The 23,146-nt window shown below is 45.7% G+C and overlaps 1 protein-coding gene across 1 annotated transcript in view; it reads left to right on the forward strand.

Moving 5' to 3' along the window:
- Positions 1–21,520, forward strand: part of DTD1 (D-aminoacyl-tRNA deacylase 1) — a 210,364-nt gene extending 188,844 nt beyond the window's left edge. The window contains exon 6 of the mRNA XM_070472208.1: positions 20,772–21,520. The gene's annotated coding sequence lies outside the window, so the exon portion shown is untranslated. The remainder of the gene's footprint in view (positions 1–20,771) is intronic.
- The last annotated feature ends 1,626 nt before the right edge of the window (positions 21,521–23,146 follow it).

Raw genomic sequence — 23,146 nt, forward strand, 5'->3', positions numbered from 1 at the left:
GCTCACATTTCACTGCCGATGAACTGAGTATCCTTGAGAATAGCCAGGACCTGGGACTCCATCTGCCCACTGTCTATATAGGGAGCGCTGTCTGTACCAGGGGTAGCTCCAGCCTCCAATGGATCCTGGAAGCACTGGAGGAGGGGGATCCTCGGTGCTGACACCTGGATCACGGCACAGAGAGGCTGCAGTGGGCATGGGGCAGCCTTTGAGGACATCAAAAGCATATCCACAGGAATAAGTGTTTCTGTATGAAGTACCCGGAGAGTCTCTGCTCCATTTCCCATGCGGTTTTTTGAAACAAATTATGTGATTTTTAAGAGGGTGGACATCTTAACCTTAAAAGACATCCCCAAGAACACCAATAAAGATCCATGTCTAATTTTAGTTGCCTCTGGAAGGGGTGGGAGCGGGGAAGGGGACAGTCTGTCCAAGCTTCAAGGGGTAAGTAAGTGTGTCCTAGATGTGTATCTGTGCGTATGTGTATTGCTGATATTGTTTACGATGCCAGTCTTCTCACTGTTCACACTGTGTGTGCTGTTCGATGAACTCTGGTTAGGCAAGATGCGAGCTAAGAAGCTAGAAGAAAATTCGAGGAGCTGTAGGAACTGCAGACACGTTTCTTCTCTCCTGGCTGGCACAGCAGCCATAGCAGCAGACAGGACATCACCGCACACAACCCTTCTGGGCTTTTGCAGGTGGAGCTGATACAGGCGGGCCTCACCAAGTGGCCCACCACTCAGCGACTGCCTGGTGACGCGCATGCGCAGTGCTATAAATACGCTCCTCTGTTACATTGTTTGCAAAACGCGGGGTCAGAGAGCTTGAACACGCCATCTTTTCTGATTTGCTGTCTCTCCACAGTGTATGTACGTGTACATAAGTATGCACCAGACTTGGTTTTCTGGTCTCTCCTGGGTGACGGTAGATGGTGAATGGCCATGATCCTCCATTCTGCTGGGCCATCTTAACAGCCCCAGATGTATTTCTGAATCTCACGGAAATCACCGAGTGAGTGAGGCAGCTCAGAACCAGGTTTCGTGGAAGCTATGAGCGCCAGGCGGCCCAGGAGTTGCTGATGTGTGGACGGGAAGAAGGGTGGCCGCAAAGAAGACCTGGGGCGTCAATCAGGGTAGTTCTTTGTTAACTGTCTGGGGTATGGGATTCCCAAATAAAACCCTGATTCTGCTGCTAAAAAGCTTTCCAAAACCACAGGATTGGGGTCTAAACCTGACATAGCAAGGGTGAAGGCTTTCCCACAAAGCAGGTGTGAGCCAGACTCTCCTTGCCGGTTGTTCAGCTCTTGGCTAGAGGAAGCAGGCTGCACTGACCTTGGGGAGTAGATGGGAATCGAGCCTTAGCTTCAAGACATCCTCCACTCTCTCTGATGCAGTGGAAGAGAACAGTCCCATCCTGACAACGGCCACCTGCTCAGCCAGCTGTTGGGCGAAGGAAAGTCACATGGTGCTCTCTGCACAGCCTTCCTGGTCATCTGAAGCCAGAGGGGAGCAGCCAGCAGGGACAACAGGAAGAGCTACAGGAGCCACTGAGAGGTACCCTGCGGCTTAAACTGGGCTTGGGAAAAGTCTGGTCTATGAAGCAGGGAGGGACTGGTGTTTTGTCATTTCTAGATGCAAAGTTCCTGATTCTCAGAGAACAGCAGGAAGGTACTGGGCTGGCCACCTGGAGTCCACTCTTGGAGAGGCTGATTCAGTGTGCCCAGGATGGGTCCTGGCATCTGAATGTTTGTTACCTGCTCCCTAGATTCTTTTGGTGGCACAGACAGTAAAGACTCTGCCTGCCATGCAGGAGACCTGGGTTCGATCCCTGGGTCAGGAGGATCCCCTGGAGAAGGAAATGGCTACCCACTCTAGTGTTCTTGCCTGGAGAATCCCATGGACAGAGGAGCCTGGAAGGCTACGGTCCATGGGGCCCCAAAGAGTCGGACATGACTGAGTGACTAACACTTTCATTTTTCACTTTCAGTTCAGTTTGGTTGCTCAGTCGTATCTGACTCTTTGCAACCCCATGGACTGCAGCAAGTCAGGCTTCCCTGTCCTTCACCATCTCCTGGAGCTTGCTTAAACTTATGTCCATTGAGTCGGTGATGCCATCCAACCATCTCATCCTCTGTCGTCCCCTTCTCCTCCTGCCTTCAGTCTTTCCCAGCATCAGGGTCTTTTTTACTTTAGATTCTTTTAATGCACAGCCGGGCTGAGGAATCTTTGCCACATTAGGGCACATTGTTCTCACTCGAAGGTCATTCACAGCAGAGGCCACTGTGGCCTGTTCTGGCCTCATGGAGATGGAAGAAGGCAACCACTTGTAGTGCATCCTTCATCCCCCTGTGCCCGGGGGACCAGCAGCACTTGTTCTTGCAATTCAGGGAAGAGGCCAGAGTTCTCCGAGAGGAGCATCCTGTGATGGGGACAGAAGAGCTGGTTAAAGCCCAGATTGGATGAAAATAGCTGCTAGTGACCTTGCGTGTGGCTCTTTCATGTCAATTTGAAATGTCCCAAGTTCTGAGGTTTCTCGGGGGAGTAATCAAGGCGGCCTGCTCTCCTTTCTTCTACAAAGCATGTGTCATCCCTCCTCCCGATGGGATGTTCAAGGACGCGTCTGCACTTGGTCCTGTTTCATCCTGGAGAAAATAGAAACATAGACAAATGGAGGAAGGCTTGGCTCCAAGTGGGGGTGAGGCTCCAGGGTGTGAGGTGCTGGGGAGGGGGAGGCGGGGGAGGAGAAGACTGTGATGAGAAAAGAAGGATGTGGAGAGAATGAAGTGGAGAGAGATGAAATGTAGAGAGAAGTGGGAAAGGACAGGCCAGGACAGGGGCGTAAGGAATGGAGGAGGGGAGGCAAGCGGACTCATGTCTCCTCCTGATTCCATAGGTGCCAAAGCTGAGCAGGCTGTGCTCTTGAGTCCAGGTGGGATAATAACAGGGATGATACAGTCTGAGTGCACTTTGTGGCAGCTGGACCAGGAGTTTATATGCTTTATACCCAAGCCCTGCTATCCCTGTTCCGTTCTGGCTATCTGTTGTTATGTAACCAGCCATCCCCAAACCTGGTGACTTAAAACAACAATCACCTTATGTTATCTCGTGGTTTTGTGGGTCAGAAATTCAGGCCAGGCTCAGCTGGGCAATACTGCTTCGTGCCCATTCATTGAGGTCATTTGGTTGTACTCAGCTGGTGGATGGGCCAGTTTGGAGGTTGGCTACTTCTCGTGGCTGGTGTCTTGTGGGAGCGGCTGGAAGCAGGGCTCAGTTGAGTGGTTGACTGGAGCACTTACATGTGGCCTGTCCAACCTGTTGCTCAGGGACCCCGAGGGGATGTTCTCGGGGCTAGAAGACAGCTGCCACTCTTCTTCTGAGCTTGCCCTGGAATCTGCAGACCACCACTCTGCCGTATTCCCTCGGTCATGCAAGTTGCTAAGGGAAGAACTGACTCAGGCTGCTGGGAACTGCTGTAGGAAGGACAAAGTGGCCGTGTTTCCTTCACCTGGCTCACCTTACATTCTCTTTTCTGCAGCAGTCTTCACCATCTACAGGGTGTATTGATACTTATTTATTAGGCTCACTGCTTATTGTTAATCTATCCAAACCTGAATCCAGGCTCCACGAGGGCAAGGATCTTTGTCTATTTTCTTCCCTGGTGTATTTCTTCCCTGAGCACCTAGAATAGTGTGTGGAACCTAGTAGGTGCTCAATGAGTATTTCTTGTGTGGGGACTGAGTTCTGTTTCATTTACTCTTCTCACTATCCTTTGAAAAAGCTACTATTATTATCCTCATCTTACAGAAGATAAATGGAGGCATAGAGAGGGGAAGTCACTTGTTCACAGTCACACAGCTAGTGAGGGGCAGAGCCAGGACTGGATCCTAGGTCTCTCCGATGTACTTTTATAGATTAGCGACTAAGTCAATGCCAGCATGTAAGAGGGCAAGTAAAGAATAGTGATCTGGTCTTCCCTTGCTTCTCAGGCCACAGAAGTGACTGGCTGGAGGTTCGTAGTTCCCCCTTGAAATGGTTTTCTTTATGCATTAACTTTGCCTTCTTTTTACCGGGAAGACCTGCGGGATGATGGCTGTGGGGTTGAGCTGTGTCCTCTTTCAGCACTGGCTCTGAAATCAACATAGGGCCCTTGTTTGCGAGAGACAGTTCTGGTTTGCTTGTGAAGTCATGCCCAGCTGAGCTGTGATGAGTGGCAGCCTTCTGCATTCCTGTTGAGTGATTCTGTGTAAAACCCTCCTGGCTGTATGTCGACTTGACACATGGGCTTTGTGTTTATTAAGATAGTGGCACGACCCAAGGGGGCAGTGTTGCTGAGGCCACCCCAGTAGGCGGAGCCCGGTGTCCACAATCTCTCCTCCCAGATATCAGGCATTCTGGGTCTTATGTTGATTTCAGGGCCAGTGCTGAGAGAAGCCACAGCTTGCCTCCACAGCCATCATCCTGCAGGTCTTCCCAGTAAAAAGAAGGCAAAGTTAATGCATAAGGAAAACTATTTCAAGGGAAAGCCCCAGACCCCCCCCACCCAGTCACTTCTTTGGCCTGAGAAGCAAGGAAAGACCAGTTCACTATTCTTTGCATGCCCTCTTCCATCCTGGAGTCTCCAGGGAAGCCAGTCTCCTTGGATGCTCTTCGATTTTGTCATCTCTGGAATGACTTCAGTGGAATGACATCACGTGACCTTGTCAAATGATGAAACCCTTTCTTGTCTAGGTGTGAGTATGGTGGTGCATGTGGTCTCCTCCAGGATGGAGGAGGAGGCTCTCTGGAACTTGGAGATGCTCTGTGGCTTGTGGGACTTTTCTCCTTTGTCTCAGCTCTGAGAAGTCCCTCCTTCACTGTCCCCTTTGCTATGATGCAGCCCTGTGTCGTGGCTGACCTGATTGCTAACTAGTGGTCCTGGCCCCCTGTGGGGAGACATTTGCAGGGTGATTCCAGGTGGATGATGGAAGCCCCATATAGGGGGGCTGTGTTTATAGATGGGGGCACTCCTAAGGCCAGTACGAGGTGGCAGAGAGATGTCCCTAAGTGGGATGGATTCTAGTAATCTCATGATTGGGGATGACATTAGGAGCCAGGGAAAAGCTAATCAGCAAATCAGAGATGAGGACAGATCTGAAGCCCAAGGCTGGGGCCATTCATTCATCCCTGGACTTGTTCTTTCAACACCATTTACAGAGGGCTGGCTGAGTGGTCAGTAATGTGCTCGGTGCTGAGAGTGTAAAGGTGAACCAAACAGTCCTGTTCTCACCCGCATGGAGTGTGCAGACTATCCAGGGAGGCTACAGGTGAACAAGAGGACAGATACAAGCTTGCAGGTGTGGTGGGTGTGAGAGAGAAGGAGGGGGTGCTGTATACGGAGGGGCTTTCCTAGGTGACCCAGGGGAAAATACAGCTGAGTTTGAAGAAGAGTGGTGAAAACAGTGTTCTAGCCAGTGGGAAGGGCGTTTGAGAAGGTGATAGGAGTTTGGCGTGTTTCTGGAATTGAGCAAAGGCTTGGTGGGAAGGCAGAAGTTATAGAGAAGCGTGGTGGTGGTGGGGGGCCTCTGGCACAGACATGCCTCAGTAGGATTTTATGGGCTCAGCAGCCACTGCTGCAACTTGTACCCCAATAATGTCTTAACTGTGCTGTGCAGCCTCTGATTCTCTGTAGAGAAAACAAGGCAATATCCACCTTTCTGTACTTCTGGATGCCTCTTCCAGGAAGCCCCTCTAGATTCCCCACCAGAATCAGCTCCTCGAGGTTTCTGGACTGGTTCCTGCACACACAGCACCATTAACTATCTTGTGAGCTACACATCTGCTCCCATACAAGACTTTGTCCTTAAAGACAGGCTCGGTTTTCTTCCTCTTTGTATCTGTAGTGCCCAGAATAGAGCCAGGCACACTACCAAACCGGTCAATCCTAAAGGAAATCAACCCTGAATATTCATTGGAAGGACTGATACTGAAGCTCTAATACTTTGGCACTTGACGTGAAGAGCTGATTCACTGGAAAAGACCCTGATGCTGGGAAAGATTAAGGGCAGGAAGAAAAGGGGGCAACAGAAGATGAGATGGTTGGAGGGCATCACTGACTCAGTGGACATGAGTTTAAGCAAGCTCCAGGAGATCGGGAAGGAAGCCTGGAGTGCTTTAGTCCATGGGTTGCAAATAGTGATTGAACACCACAGTGTATGAGCGCAATAAACCATTGGCAGATGAAAGATGACCCAAGCTCTACCTCTGCATCGCAAAGCCTAGCAGCCTTGGATGGCCACTTTGTGATGTGCAGATGCTGGGGCTTGGGATTCCAGATAGACCTGGTGAGGTTGGCTTGTGTCTGCTTCCTGACATCTGAGGCCTTAACTTCTCCCATTTTTTTGGGAGGAAGGAGAATGCAGTCTGGGGAGAATGCAGCCTCCATGGCTGGAGGCTGGATCACCTGGAGGACCCGCCTTTCCCATGTGGTAGCTGAAGTTGCTGCCAGCTCGACCTGGGCAGGGCTATCGACTAGGACTATGCACACCCTCTCCGTGTGGCCTGGGATGGCTGGGTTCCTTACATAAAGGCTCAGGCCCTCAAAATCAAGGGCTCCTCCTTATAAGACGGACACTGCATTGGCTTTTCTCAGCCAACCTTGAAATCACCCAATGTCACTTCCACCACGTACTCTTGGCTGTGAGTAACAAGCTCACAGGTAGACCCAGCTGTGTCTAAACTCTGTTCTGTGGACGGCCATCCCTCCCCTCTCTTCCTGAGGTGAACTTGTGGCCGCCCTCCTCCACCAGGCCTGCAGGAGGAGAGTTGGGGGTCCCTGAGATGGATTTGTGGGCACAAGAGGACAGATACCCTCAGGGCTCCATCTGCTCTCAGGTAGGGACACAGAGTCCTTGGGACCAATGATGTGCCATAGACAAGCAGAGCGGGGCTGAGGCATGGGATTCTCCATCTTCTCCATCTTCTGTACCTTCCATAGGCCCTGCCCAGAGCTGAGATGGGGTCGAACAGACTAGTCACTGACAGACCTAGAAACTTCAGGAGGTTTCATCCTGAAGTTTCATCACAATGATGAATACACAATACCCATTACACTGCTGGGCAAACTGAGGAGCAGAAGGAGCAAGATAAAACTTATCTTAGGACCAGACAAAGGAAGTTTTGGGGTGAAAATTCTCTTTCTATCCCCCTCCCATCCCTGCGGGCATCACTTCTACTAGGAGTGGAGAATCAGTCCCCTTCGGAATCTTCTCTTCACAAATTTTACCACCCCCATGGCTTTACAAACCCTGAGTTTGTGGCCTTTTGGGGGCTGTCGGGTCTTTTAAATTTACGAACTAAAAGGACTTCCCTGGTGATCTAGTGATTAAGACTCCACACTTCCACTTGGGGGTGGCGGGGTATGGGTTCAATCCCTGGTTGGGGAAGTTTCACAGGCCGCAGCTGGTATAGCTATCAATCAATCTGTGAAAAAAAAAAATTACAAACAAAAAGTTGAGGGACTGCCCCCAAAAGAGATGATTCGCTTTGTTTGGCAGTTTGGGCAACGAAATCTGACCTTTGTGTTGTCATCACCCACTGCAGATAGCACAGAGGCAGCTCTGGGCAAGGAGATCAAACCAGTCCATCATAAATGAAATCAATCCTGAATATTCATTGGAAGGACTGATGCTGAAGCTCCAATACTTTGCCCACCTGATGGGAAGAACCGACTCATTAGAAAAGACCCTGATGCTGGGAAAGATTGAAGACAGGAGGAAAAGAGGATGACAGAGGATGAATTGGTTGGATGGCACCACCGACTCAATGGACATGAGTTTGAGCAAGCTCCGGGAGTTGGTGAAGGACAGGGAAACCTGACATGCTGCAGTTCATGGGGTTGCAAAGAATCGGACACAGCTGAGCGACTGAACAACAACAAGTTCTGGCACTTCTCACAGGAAGAGACAGGGTCACCGTCTTTCTAGAACTTCCCATAGGCCCTCGGTCTTTAGGTGGTGTCGTGGCACAGCCCGCAGGGGACTGAGCAGTGGGACCCCCATCCTGATGGTGCTGGGAATTCAGATAAAGAGGTTGGAAGATACGTCCTCCTGCCCCTCAGCATCTGGGTCAGGGGGAGTGACCGCCATGTAGCTCTGGGTCTTGGAGGTCTGTCCTGCCTGCTGATGGCCTGCTTAGCGAGCAAGAGAGAGGCTGGGAAGAACACACGAGAGCTGGCAGCCTTCCCGTCCTCACCACCGACTAATTGCTGTGACTTGTCAGGAGATGGCACAGAACAGACTTGGGGAAATGACTGGCCTCCACACTGAGGTCTCCACTCCCCTGGGACCTGACTCCATGTCCTCGCCTCTCCTTCCTTGGAAGGGAAGAGTGGGTGCAGGTCCTAAAGCAAGACCACCACTCACTCTCAAAACCGCCTTGCTCAGCTGGGTAGAGCTGGTGGCCTCCAAGCTGGTAGAACTCAAGGGACACCCAGGATAATCCAGAAAAAGCCACTCCTCTCAGGATGCTTAATTTAATCACCCCATTTGCCATGGGATGTCGTGTCTGCAGATTCCAGGAGTTAGGAGTCGGTCGTTCTCTTTGGGGCCACCATTCAGCTCACAACAGATGGGAATCATAAAAGATGTGCCTTGCTCACTGCACAAAACTAGTTGGCAAGGTCCAAGGACATTTGCAATAAAATGTGTGTCGAAACTGAACAGTTCCCTTCAAAGCTTTCTTCTGAGTGACTTCTAGAAGAATGCAAGAGGCAATGTAACAGTGAGTTTTTGCCCTGACAGCCAGAATGTGTGGCATGCCATCTCTGAATATGGGCTGGAGCGGGAGAAATGTGTTCTGGCTGCCGTCCCTCAGGTCTCACCAGCCTGGCGGCCTCTGTTGGTGTCACAGCCATGCTCTGACAGCAGCTGCTTGAACTTATGAGTGTTTTGCTGAAAAATTAAGACAAGGCTAAAACAATGTGAGGCTTGTAGCTCTCTTGCAGTTTTGCAAGCTCAGCAAAGATAACCGGGTTTGCTGTGTGTGCAGAATACTGTTCCCTCTGTAGCAGGGAGGGAACATAGGGATGTTTGAGCTCACGGTATCTTTTCATCAGGAGAATCCAGTGTCTACATTAATGGCAGAGATGAAGGAGGGTCAGGCAGGGGACTGCTGAAGGCTGTTGGGGGAGAGGTCAGGAGAGGGGATACTGAAGATGACCATGGGGCTTCCTGGTTCCAACTGGAATCACCTGGAGAGTTTGAAGTACTGACCCCCTGGGCCCTATCCCAGAGCTTCTGATGTAATCCTGGGTGTGGTCTGGGCAGAGGAGACATTTTACAGCTACCTGGATGATTCTAATGTGTTCTAGTCCATGTTCAGCATCCCTGCATGTTCAAGGCTCTGGTTAGGGCCAGGTTATAGCTGCTCCAGGTGTGGTGGACATGATGGTCTCAGGGTAATCTTGAGACGATGGCCCTGTGCTGTTTCTAACTCACTGGCATGGGGGTGGGCAGAGGGCCAGTGGCCTGGACTGGGTGAAAGCCCAGGGCTGGGCTTCCTCCTCCCAGTCTGCCCACGTGGCTCACAGTTCTGGGGGAGTCGGACCTTGGCCTGATGGAGGGGTCCACGTGGGCCCTCAACACCCACTGCAGCCACATGCCAGGCAAGAGGGGTCCTTGGGTGGGAGGGCTGTGTCCTGTGAAGCAGCAAAGCTGGTGGGGCTGTTCACCAGGTCTGAAAGCAGCTGGGCTTGAATCAGTCTCAAGACCTGGCAGCCGTGGGGGCCTCACTGGCTCCCTGTGACTCAGTCTCCTTGACCGTGACACGGCCACCCCATGAGCACACATGTTGTTGTGAAGACTGAAGGAACCAGCACGTGGAGAGAGTTCAGCTCAGCAACGGGAAGAGGGCTGCATAAATAGCATTTTGTTCATGACAAGGACTTCTTGAGCTTAGGAACCTCCCTGGAGACAGAGAATTCGGATCTGAGGGCGGGTGTGGACTTTGGGGGTCAAGAGGGTGTGCCCCTTCCTGGCACATGTATGCACATGTATGTGCACATGCATGCACGTGTGCACACACACATGCACACTCTCTCTCTCTCTCACCCAGCAGGGAAGGATGATGGTGACCATGGGTGCTCAGGCTCTGAGCTTCTCCACAAGCTCCTGAAACCCCATGCAGAGGTTGGGGTCCAATGGCAGGGCCTACTTGAGCAGGCCACCCAAGTGGGGCAGCCCCTCTGTGTACCAGCCAGCCTCTGCAGGGCCACGTAGACACAGGGAAGTGTCCTCATGTGTTCCTCCAAGTCCCCTGGGGCCTTTCTGGGCCCCTCAGATGCAGGCAGGTTTGATGGTCTGCAGTGGGGAGGACCTGGTAGCTCAGCTGGTAAAGAATCTGCCTGCAATGCAGGAGACCTGGGCTTGATCCCTGGGTTGGGAAGATCCCCTGGAGGAGGGCATGACAACCCACTCCAGAATTCTCACCTGGAGAATCCCCATGGACAGAGGAGCCTGGTGGGCTACAATCCATGGTGACAAAGAGTCGGACATGACTGAGCGACTAAGCACAGCACAGTGGGGAGGACATGGAGCCTGTGGGAACCCAAACCTGCTGGGAACAGGGCCGCAGCCCAGAAATGGGCAGGATGGGCACCTCGAGGGACCCCAGGCTGGGCAGGTACAACCACAGTCTGCAGAGCTTCTGTCCACTCCTGGATTCCCGTGTGCCCACCTCCTCGTCTTTCTACCACCAGGTTTATCTGAGCTTTCCAGGGAAAAGGAAGGTGAGGGGAAAAGACTAAACCTGCCATGTCTAAGTCGATCCTGGTATTTGAGGTAGACTAAGCTTCCTCACCCCCATTGGGAGGAGTCTGGTCCGATCTCGTGACTATCTGACAAGACTGTGTTGATGTCCATGTTCCGGATCTGGAGTTTCACACCCACCGCTTCTGAGCCTCTGCTGGTATCTGGGAACTCATCACCTGCTAGGCATCTCCACTTTCCAGGGTTTCTGCAAACTCCACCCAAAGGGTAGAGAGCAGAGTGTGGCAAAGGTGAGGGGTCATCTGGGGAAGAGTACTCCTTGGATGTCACCGTGTCACGGATGCACATGGAGGGGGTAACCCCGAGAGCACGGTCTTGTGCTGTTCCTAACTCAGTCACTGCCACACAAACTCCCAGACATCATCTCTGGCCAAAAAAGCTCCCGGGCAAATCACATTGGCTAATTCTTCTGATTGTAGACTTTTTTTTTTTTTTTCTGGTAAGCCCATAGACATTGCCCTGGGAAGTTATCCCAACATGAGCCTGTCAAAATGTTAGACTATCGTGTTTCGGAATGCATCTTTACTTTCACAAAGGAGGGCGACCGTTGGCAACTTTTCTGTGCAAGGTTTGGCCACAGGAGCAGTGTTTCAGCCAGCAGGTCCCCCGCCCCTGACACTGGCCCCACCTCCAGTGTCTCTCCAGCGACTGCTTCCCTGGGCTCTGAGGTCCTTCTGGGCCCTGACCCTGCCTCATGATTTGCGGAGAAGTTTAGGAAGTTCAGGCCAGTTTAAGAACTTTGGTTTTTCCTGTGAAAGAAGTCTGGATTCAAATCCTTGTGGGAAAGGAAGTGGGAGGGGGATTCAAGAGGGAGAGGACCTGTGTATGCCTATGGCCGATTCATGTTGATACATGGCAAAAACAATCACAATATGATAAAATAATTATCCTCCAATTAGGGGCTTCCTTAGTGGCTCAGACAGTAAAGAATCTTCCTGAAATGCAGGAGACTCCAGTTTGAACCCTGTCGGGAAGATCCCCTGGAGAAGGAAATGGCAACCCACTCTGGTAACTCTTGCCTAGAGAATTCCATGGACAGAGGAGGCTGGTGGGCTACAGTCCATAGGGTCACAAAGAGTTGGACATGACTGAGTGACTGACACACAAATTTTTTCTTTTAAAAGTGATTTCAAGTGTGAAGAACCAAAAGTGCATCTTGTAAAATGCAAATACTCCAGACGTTCCTGCCCCAGTGGTTTTGAATTTCTGTCCTGCAAATAAAATGGAGACTTATCTCAAAAAGGAAAAAAAAATTCCTTGTCTATACACCATGCACGGGGCCCGAGGCAGGTGATTCAGTTAGTTGGATTTATGAGTAGAGGGTGCTCATGGTTCCTAACTGGAGGCTCGGTCTGAGTGGGGGCTGCCGGACTGTACACTCTGACCACCCTCTGCAACTGCCCACCTTCTACACACTTGTTTCTTCAAGAGGAGGAGCCTGTGGCCCTGGGTCTGAGGTTGAGTGAGATCACACATGTGTTAGGTGATTTCACTGGACTCTGATTATATCCGTGGTGGACGCCAGGACACGGCCCAGGTTTCCCTCCGGGAAGGACTTGCTTCCACCTCCAGGGAGTTCAGTCAGCGGGTGACTCTCAGCCATCAGCTCCTCCTGGGTCACACCCCCAGGGATGACCTACGTCTGGGGTCCAGTGACCGAGTGAGGTGGGGAGTGGACCTGAGGCAGCTTCCTGTGGGCGGAGCCTGCCTCACAAGTTGATATTTCTTCTGTCCAGTCCTACTTCTTCTGCCTGCCTTTCATGGTACTGACCCCTCATATGGTTGGTAGTTTAGTCACTCAGTCGTGTCCGACTCTTTAAACCCCATGGACTGCAGCCCACCAGACTTCTCTGTCCATGGGATTCTCCAGGCAAGAACACTGGAGCAGGTTGCCATTTCTTTCTTCAAGAGATCTTCCCCACTCAGGATCAAACCCATGTCTCCTTATAAGCAGATTACCTCTCTATGACGGTTTCCTCTGTAAACTAAATGTGTGAAAATGTCTGCCAGGGGAAGGCAGGTGGGGAAAGCTGGTCCCATGTGCCCAGGAGTGACTAAATATCATGAGGGGGTGGCAGGGTGAGTGAGGGATGCGGAGTTAGGAGCCGGGTCCCTGTTCTGTGCTTCTCCTGGGTTTTAGCAGAGAAGAGGTATGCTGGAAGGCAGGTCCACACCCTCTCCTCTGTGGCCTGGCACTTCCCCACATGTATCCATTAGCTACTGCTGAGTAACAAACCACCCAAAACTCAGTCTTTGGGCCAGTTCTCTGGGGGCTGGCAGGGTCCTGGTGGAGGGTTTCTCATGGCAGGCGTGTCTGGGGTCACAGTCGCCGAGGAGCTATTGTGTGGCTCACTTTCTGCCACCTTTCACTCTGTGTGTTACACACATGACAAGAGGGCCCTTCCTTCTGTTCCTGCCCTGACATGCTGCAGGCACCAGAGAGAACCATGAATCATATCGGGTCTCCTCCTACCTGGAACTCGGTCAAGGATGCAGCTGTAGTCCTGGTCATGTGATCTTACTGGATGATGTCCAGCCACGTACTCTGCATCCTCTCCATCACATAGCCTGCCACATGGCTGCTTTGTAGCATATTATATAAATCCTATTAGGCTTTTACCTTTCTGGCTTACTTCACTCTGTATAATGGGCTCCAGTTTCATCCATCTCATTAGAACTGATTCAAATGAATTCTTTTTAATGGCTGAGTAATATTCCATTGTGTATATGTACCATAGCTTCCTTATCCATTTGTCTGCTGATGGGCATCTAGGTTGCTTCCATGTCCTGGCAATTATAAACAGTGCTGCGATGAACATTGGGGTGCACGTGTCTCTTTCAGATCTGGTTTCCTCTGTGTGTATGCCCAGCAGTGGGACTGCTGGGTCATATGGCAGTTCTATTTCCAGTTTTTTAAGGAATCTCCACACTGTTCTCCATACTAACGCATATATATGGAATTTAAAAAGATGGTAACAATAACCCTATATGCAAAACAGAAAAAGAGACAGATGTACAGAACAGACTTTTGGACTCTGTGGGAGAAAGCGAGGGTGGGATGTTCTGAGAGAATAACATTGAAACAAGTATACTATCAAGGGTGAAACAGATCACCAGCCCAGGTTGGATTCATGAGACAAGTGCTAGGGGTTGGTGCACTGGGAAGACCCAGAGGGATGGGATGGGGAGGGAGGTGGGAGGGAGGATTGGGATGGGGAACAGATGTAAATCCATGGCTGATTCATGTCAATGTAGGGCAAAAACCACTACAAAATTGTAAAGTAATTAGCCTACAACTAATAAAAATTAATGAAAAAACAGAACAAAACAAAACAAAATAAAGCACAGAGATGAAATGAGAAAAAAAAAATCCTATTAGGTACACGTGTGTGTATCTGTGTCCCTCTTACTCACAAGTCTCCTTTGCTGGCCTTGGAGCTGTTAGGTGAATTCTCCTACCTTCCCTTTCTCTCCTGGGTTCTTTTTATTTTTTTGTAATTTTATTTTGCTTTTATGTATTGATTAAATTTTTTTTAGTTTTAATTTTTATGTTAACATACAGTAAATGAACTCGTGGAAGCATAGAATTTGACTTTTGGGGCATGTCATTCTATGAATTTTAACGTGTCTATAGATTCCTGTGACTACTGCCATGATAAGGATAAAAAATAGTTCCATCACCCCCTAAAACTCCATCATGCTACCATTTTATAGTCTCGTCCTTCACTGAACCCCTGGCAACCACTGATCTGTTCTGCATCACTAGCTTTGCATTTCTTGAGACTGTCAAAAGAAAATGGAATCTTACATTACATAACTTTTTAAGACTGGCTTCTTTTATTCAACACAATGGCCCTGAGGTCCATCCAAGTTGATGCAAGAATCAATAGTTTATTATTATTATTTTTACTGATGAGTAGGGTTCCATTGTATAAACATACCAGTTTGTTTATCTACTCACCCACTGAATTGAATTGCTTCCAGTTTGGGGGGTTATGAATCGGACTGCTGTAAACATTTGTGTACAGCTTTTTAGTGAACATAAATGTTCATTTCTCTAGGGTAAATACTAAGAGATGTGTCATGTTTAACTGGGTACATGTTTAGCTTCATAAGAAACTGCCAAACTGTTTCCCAGAGTGACTGAACCATTCTGTATTTCTCCTTGTAATCATGGTGTAGATTCTTGCCAGTGTTTGATATCATCAACTTTATTGAGTTGTAACTCACATACCATACAATTCACCATTCAAAGTGAACAGATGGATTTTATTATATTTGCAGATACTTGCAACCATTACTACAGTCAGTTTTAGAATATTTTTCTTCACCTCAGAAATAAATCTTGGGGTCTTCCCAAGTTGTCTAGGGGTTAAGACTCCACCTTCCAATGCAGAGGGTGAGGGTTCAATCCCTGGTCAGGGAACCAAGGTGCCACATGCTGTGAAGTGCAAACAAAAACTAAGAAAAAAAAATCTTGTGTCCATGAACCTTAATCTATGACCTCCCATCCCCTTCATTTCCTCCCTTTCACCCCCAGCCTAAGCACCACCAATTTACTTTATATTTCCATAGACTTGCCTATTATAGACATTTCCTATAAATGGAATAGAAAATGTGATGTTTTCTTTCATTTAGCACACAGTTTTCAAGGTTCATTCATGTTGCAGAATGTGTCAATACTTCATTCTATTGTCAATATTTCCTTGTATTTTACAGCCAAATTATATCCCATTGTATAGAAATACTGTTTTGTCTATCTTGTCCTTGATTGATTGACAGCAGTTCTGTTCAGTTCAGTTGCTCAGTCGTATCCAACTGTTTGCAACCCCATGGGCTGCAGCACGTCAGGTTTCCCTGTCCATCACCAACTCCCGGAGCCTACTCAAACTCATGTCCATTGCATCGGTGATGCCATCCGACCATCTCATCCTGCTGTCCCCTTCTCCTTCCACCTTCAATCCTTCCCAGCATCGGGATCTTTTCCAATGAGTCAGTTCTTCACATCACGTGGCCAAAGTATTGGAGCTTCAGCTTCAGCATCAGTTCTTCCAATGAATATTCAGGACTGATTTCCTTTAGGATGGACTGGTTGGATCTCCTTGCAGTCCAAGGGACTCGCAAGAGTCTTCTCCAATGCCACAGTTCAAAAGCATCAATTCTTCGGCGCTCAGCTTTCTTTATAGTCCAACTCTCATATCCATACATGACTACTGGAAAACCCATAGCATTGACTAGATGGATCTTTGTTGGTAATGTCTCTGCTTTTTAATATGCTGTCTAAGTTGGTCATAGCTTTTCTTCCAAGGAGCAAGCATCTTTTAATTTCATGGCTGCAGTCGCCTACTGCAGTGATATTGGAGCCCAAGAAAATAAAGTCTGTCGCTGTTTCCATTGTTTCCCCATCTATTTGCCATGAAGTGATGGGACCAGATGCCATGATCTTAGTTTTCTGAATGTTCAGTTTTAAGCCAACTTTTTGCTCTCCTGTTTCACTTTATCAAGAGGTTCTTTAGTTCTTCTTTACTTTCTGCCATAAGGGTGGTGTCATCTGCATATCTGAGGTTATTAATATTTCTCCCTGGAATCTTGATTCCAGCCTGTGCTTCATCCAGCCCAGCATTTCATATGATGTACTCTACATATAAGTTAAATAAGCAGGGTGACAATATACAGCCTTGACGTACTCCTTTCCCGATTTGGAACCCGTCTGTTGTTCCATGTCCAGTTCTAACTGTTGCTTCCTGACCTGCATACAGATTTCTCAGGAGGCAGGTCAGGTGATCTGGTATTCCCATCTCTTGAAGAATTTTCCAGTTTGTTGTGATCCACAGAGTCAAAGGCTTTGGCGTAGTCAACAGAGCAGAAGTAGATGTTTTTCTGGAACTCTCTTGCCTTTCGATGATCCAACGGATGTTGGCAATTTGATCTCTGGTTCCTCTGCCTTTTCTAAATCCAGCTTGAACATCTGGAAGTTCACAGTTCATGTACTGTTGTGGCCTGGCTTGGAGAGTTTTGAGCATTACTTTGCCAGCTTGTGAGATGAGTGCAGTTGTGTGATAGTTTGGCATTACCTTTCTTTGGGATTGGAATGAAAACTGACCTTTTCCAGTCCTGTGGCCACTGCTGAGTTTTCCAGATTTGCTGGCATATTGAGTGCAGCATTTTCACAGCATCATCTTTTAGGATTTGAAATAGCTCAACTGGAATTCCATCACCTCCACTAGCTTTGTTCATAGTGACGCTTCCTAAGGCCCACTTGACTTCACATTCCAGGATGTCTGGCTCTAGTTAAGTGATCACACCATGATTATCTGGGTCATGAAGACCTTTTTTGTATAGTTCTTCTGTGTATTCTTGCCACCTCTTACTATCTTACCATTTCTGTCCTTAATTGTGCTCAACTTTGCATGAAATATTCCCTTGGTATCTCTAATTTTCTTGAAGAGATCTCTAGCCTTTCCCATTCTATTGTTGTCCTCTATTTCTTTGCACTGATCACTGAGGAAGGCTTTCTTATCTCTCCTTGCTATTCTTTGGAACTCTGCATTCAAATGGGTATATCTTTCCTTTTCCCCTTTGCTTTTAGTTTCTCTTCTTTTTACAGCTATTTGTAAGGCCTCCTCAGACAACCATTTTGCTTTTTGTTTCTTTTTCTTGGGGACGGTCTTGATTCCTGTCTCCTGTACATGTAATGAACCTCCGTCCATAGTTCTTCAGGCACTCTATCTATCAGATCTAATCCCTTGAATCTACTTGTCACTTCCACTGTATAATCGTAAGGGATTTGATTTAGGTCTTACCTGAATAGTGGTTTTCCCTACTTTATTTAAGTCTGAATTTGGCAATAAGGAGTTCATGATCTGAGCCACAGTCAGCTCCTGGTCTTGTTTTTGCTGATGGTATAGAGCTTCTCCATCTTTGACTACAAAGAATATAATCAATCTGATTTCGGTGTTGACCATCTGGTGATGTCCATGTGTAGAGTCTTCTCTTGTGTTGTTGGAAGAGGGTGTTTGCTATGACCAGTGCTTTCTCTTGGCAAAACTCTGTTAGCCTTTGCCCTGCTCTGTTTTATACTCCAAGTTCAAATCTGCCTGTTACTCCAGGTAGCTCTTGACTTCCTACTTTTGTGATCCAGTCCCCTATAATGAAGAGGATTGACAGCAGGGTTCTATCCAAATTTTTGCAATTGTGATAATCTTTCGGTGAACATTTGTGTACAAGTGCTTGTGTGAATATATGTTTTCAGTTCTCTTGGATATATACCTAGGAGTGGGGTTATTGGTTCATATGGTAACTCTTATTTTGTTTTTGTAATTGTAGCCTCAGACTCAGTAATTTTTAAAATATTTTACTTATTTTTGGCTGTGCTGGGTCTTTGTGCTGTGAAGAGTTTTCTCTGGTTGCAGTGGTTAGGGGCTACTCTCTAGCTGTGGTGCGTAGGCTTCTCATTGCGATGGCGTCTCTTGTTGCGGAGCTTAGGCTTTAGGGCACAGGGGCTCAGTAGTTGCGACTCCTGGGCTCTAGAACACAGGCTCAGTAGTTGTGGCACATGGGCTTAGTTGTTCCGCAGCACGTGGGATCTTCCTGGATCAGGAATTGAACTCATGTCTCCTGCATTGGCAGGCAGATTCTTTACCACTGAGCCAAGAACCAGGCTACCAGGCTACCAAGGAAGCTATTTTCAATCCTTTGAGGAACTGTCAGAATGTTTTTCAGGGACTTCCCTGGTGGTCCAGTGGTTAAGAATCCATGTTCTCAATGCAGGGGGCACAGGTTCAATCCCTGGTTGGGGAACTAGATCCCACATGCCTCAATGAAACCTCCCACACACCACAACTAAGACCTGGCACAGCTAAATAAATGAATAAATATTTTTTTCAAAAAAGAATGTTTTTCAAAGTGGCTGCACTATTTGATATTCTCAGCAGTAAATGAAGGTTACAATTCTCCACCATCCTAATCAGTACTTGTCATTATTTGACTCTTTTATTATAGCCATTCTGAGTGGGAAGTGGTGTCTCATTGTGGTTCTTGGTGTGCATTTTCCTAATGACTAATGATGTTGAGTATATTTTCATGTGCTTGCTGACTATTTGTATATCTTCTTGGGAGAAACATCTGTTCAAGTTCTTTACCTATTTTTACTCTTAGGTTGTTGAATTGTACACATTCTTTACATGTTCTGGATACAAGTCTTTCATCAGATATATGATTTGAAAATATTTTCTCCCATTCTGTGGGTTATCTTTTCAGTCTTGAAAATGACCTTTGATGTATAAAACTTAAATTTTCATGAAGTCCAGTTTATCTTTCCTTTCTTGTGTTATGTATGATTTTGGCATCATATTTAAGAAATCCTTGCCAAATCTAAGGTCATGCAGATTTGCCCTCATGTCCTCTTCTAAAAATTTTATAGTTTTAACTCTTAAACTTAGGTCTTTAATCTATTTTTGAATTAATTTTCATCTGTGGTGTGAAGGGTCCAACTTCATTCTTTTGGATGTGGATATTCAGTTGTCCCAAAGCCATTTTTTGGAAACTTTTTTTTCCCCAGTCAATGGTCAGGGCATTTTTGTTGAAAATCGATTGATTATAGGTATATGAGTACATTTCTGGACTCCTAATTCTATTCTATTGATTAACACATCTATCCTTATGCTGGGCTTTCTTGATAGCTCAGTTGGAAAAGAATCCACCTGCAATGCAGGAGACCCTGGTTTGATTCCTGGGTCAGGAAGATCTGCTGATGAAGGGATAGGCTACCCACTCCAGTATTCTTAGGCTTCCCTTGTGGCCTAAGATTCTGGTAAAGAATTCTGGTAAATAATCCACCTGCAAGAATTCTGGTGAAGAATCCACCTGCAATGCAGGAGACCTGGCTTCAATCCATGGGTTGGGAAGATCCCCTGGAGAAGGGAAAGGCTACCCACTCCAATATTCTGGCCTGGAGAATCCTATGGACTGCATAGTGCACAGGTTCACAAAGAGTCGGACACAACTGAGCGACTGACTTTCACTTTCATCCTTATGCCAGTACCATACACTGCTTTGATTACTATTGATTTGCAGTAAATTTTTAAATCAGAAAGTGAGAATACTCAAAATTTATTTTTCTTTTTTGATTGTGTTGGCTATTTTGGGTCCCTTGCAATTCCATATGAATTTTAAGACAAAAATTTTCATTTCTGCAAAAGCACTCCTTGGAATTTTAAGAATGACAATGAATATGTAGATTACTTTGGGAAATACTGTGATCTTAACAATATTAAATCTTCCATCCGTGAACACAACCTTTCTTTCCATTTATTTAGGTCTTCTTTTTTATTCAATTATCTTTTACAATTGCATACTAACCTGTTCTGGTACTTTTTGTTTGGTTGGATAATATATACCATAGTCACTTGTGTTCAACCTGAAGACCTTTTATTAGTATTTTTTGTAAGGCAGCTCTGCTAACACATTTCTATTTTAGATCTGACAGCTTTTATTTTGTCTTTTATTTTTGAAACAAAGTTCTGCCATCTTAGGATGCTAGGTGGACTATTTTTCTTTGAGCACCTTGAACATGTTATCCCACTGCATTTGACTTCCATTGTTTCCAAGGAGAAGTTAATTCTTTTTCTTATTGGTGTTCCCTGGTGAGTGATGTGTTTTTTTTTTCACACTGCTTTCAAGATTTTCTCTTTGTCTTCATATCTCAACATTTTTACTGTGATTTGTCTATTTGTGGATCTCCTTATATTTATCATATTTGGAGTTTGTTGAACATCCTCAATGTATAGATTATTATTTTCATCAATAAATTTGGGAAGTTTTTCAGAATTATTTCTTTGAATATTTTTTCTACTCCTTTCTCCATCTCCTTTCCTTCTGGTACTTCATTATGCATCTGTTGGCTTAGTGGCATCCCAAACATTTCTGAGATGTTCATTTATCTTCATTCTTTTTTCTCTTTGCTCTTCAGGTTGCATCATCTCTATCAACCTATCTTCAAGCTTGCTGATTCTTTCTTCCACCAGTTCAAATGTACCCTCCAGTCTGTCAGTGAGTTTTCATTTCAGTTATTATACCTTTCAATTCCCAATGACCTTTGGGTTGTGTTATATAATTTCTGTCTTTTTATTGATGTAGTCTATATAATGCAGCATTGTCATCACTTTACTTCTTTAATCATAGCTCCTATCAGTTCTTGAACATATTTATAATGGCTAATTTGAAGTTGTTTTCTGTTAGATTTGACTTCTGTCTCTCTCAGGCAGTTTCTGTTGACTGTTTTTTTTCCCCCCTTGGTGTATGAGTTATACTTTCTTGTTTCTTTGAATGTCTTATAATTTTTTTGTTGGAAACTGGAAATTTTAGATAACATATCGTAGCAACTCTGGACACCGGTCTCCCGTCCCTGGGACTCACTGTTTTCACTTGCTTGTTCCCTTGGGTCATGACTGGCTGGATGAGTTTAGTGAGGTCTGTTTCCCTCTCACCCTCCCTCCTAGAAGGTGAAGCTTCCTGCGGTGTTTCCTGGGAGCTTATCCTTGGGTAAGCCCACAGTCTTCCTGGAATGACAGTGGTCTTGTAAGATTTCAGCTCTTCTTTTTACATTTGTTAATCTTTTTTTTATAACCCTGGATTTGGTGTACCATTATGAATGTTTCTTGAGCACTGGAAAAAAATGTCGTGTGGGAATGCTTTATAAATATTTATTGGATCCAGTTATTCAATGGTGTCTTTCATTTCTTCTACCTCTTTGGTGATTTTCATTCTACTAACTTTATCGGTGACTCTGGGAGGAATGCTGGAGTTTCCAACTGTAACTGTGCATTTGTCTACTGTTCTTTCTGTTCTCAGCTTTTGCCAACATCTATTTTGATGCTTATTGATTTGATGTGTATACATTTAGGATCATTTCATGTTCCTCTTGAATCAACATTTTATCACTATATTATACCTCTTTTCACCCTTAATAATTGCCTTGCTCTAAAGTCTACTTGTTTCATATTAATAGAGCTAGTCTATCTTTCTTTTAATATTTGCATAGAATATCTTATTTCGTCCTTTTACTTTTAACTGTGTCATTGTATTTGAAGTGAGTTTCTTGCAGGCAGCTTATACTGTGTCATATATTTGTTTGTTTTCCTGTTTATTCTGACAATATATTTCACTTTTACTTGATATATTTAGACCATTTATCTTCAATGTCATTTTTGGAGTTTTGGATTTAGGACGTTCATTTGGTTATTTTTTCCTCTTTGTTGCATTTTTTCTCAATTCTCTGATCTTCATTTCTTGCCTTCTTTTATGTTATTGGAACATTTAAAAATATTCCATTTTAATTTGTCTGTTGACTCATTCTTAGATAATTTAGAGGCGGCTTTGGGGATTACAATATGCATACTTAATTTTTCATTTTACTTAGAATCAGTGTTTTACCACTTTGAATAAAATTTAGGAATTCTTACTACTATATAGATCTCTCTAACTTCCGATTTATGATAGCTACATCTTTAAAATGACTCTATAGCATAGCATAATATATATGTATCATAATTTAAAAGGTATTTCAAGAATTATTATGCTAAATTGAATATCCTTGAGATATTACTTTTTTTTTTAAAGGTTCAAAAGGTTGCTTTTGCCTTTTAATTTTGCTCTAAAGTCTCTCAAAAATCACTTGGTCTTTTTGTGTGGGTCTCTTTTTGGCCTCTGGTTTTGTTCTATTGTCTTAATTACCATAGTTTTACTAAAAGTAGGTCTTCCAGTCAGGCAGCGTGATTTCTCTAATTTATTCTTTTTAAAAATGACTTGGCCATTCTAGTTCCTTAGCCTTTTTATACATATTTTAGAATCAGCTCATTTATAGCTACAAAAATTCTGCTAGGATTGTGATTTATATTGCCTAAATTCCATATGAAACTAACTTATCCACTAAAAAAAAAATATGTTCATCTGGGAATTAAATAATTTTTATAGCCTTGGAATAAATCCTTTGGAGTCATGGTTTATCACCCCTTTAATATACTGATAGATTCAACTTTAATGTTTCACTGATAACTTTTTTTGCCTGTGTATTTGTAAATAAAGTTAACCTAGATAGTGTTTTGTTTTGTTTCTGTTTTTGGACATCCTACATAAAGGTTTTGCTAATATGGCTAAGGTAGCTTCATTGAATGGATTTGGAATATTTTCCATCTTTTTCTATGATCTGGAATAGTTTGATGGAAGAATTACATCTTTTTCCCATAGACTTTCTGAGTCTCTTCATATACAAAATATCTTCCCTTGACAGGTGGTTGGTTTTTGTCTGGGGGTAGGGTTCTTGAGATTCTGCCCTCTTTCAGTCAC

This window comes from Odocoileus virginianus, chromosome 9 (genome assembly GCF_023699985.2).
Source record: "Odocoileus virginianus isolate 20LAN1187 ecotype Illinois chromosome 9, Ovbor_1.2, whole genome shotgun sequence".
Classification (NCBI taxonomy): Eukaryota; Metazoa; Chordata; class Mammalia; order Artiodactyla; family Cervidae; genus Odocoileus; species Odocoileus virginianus.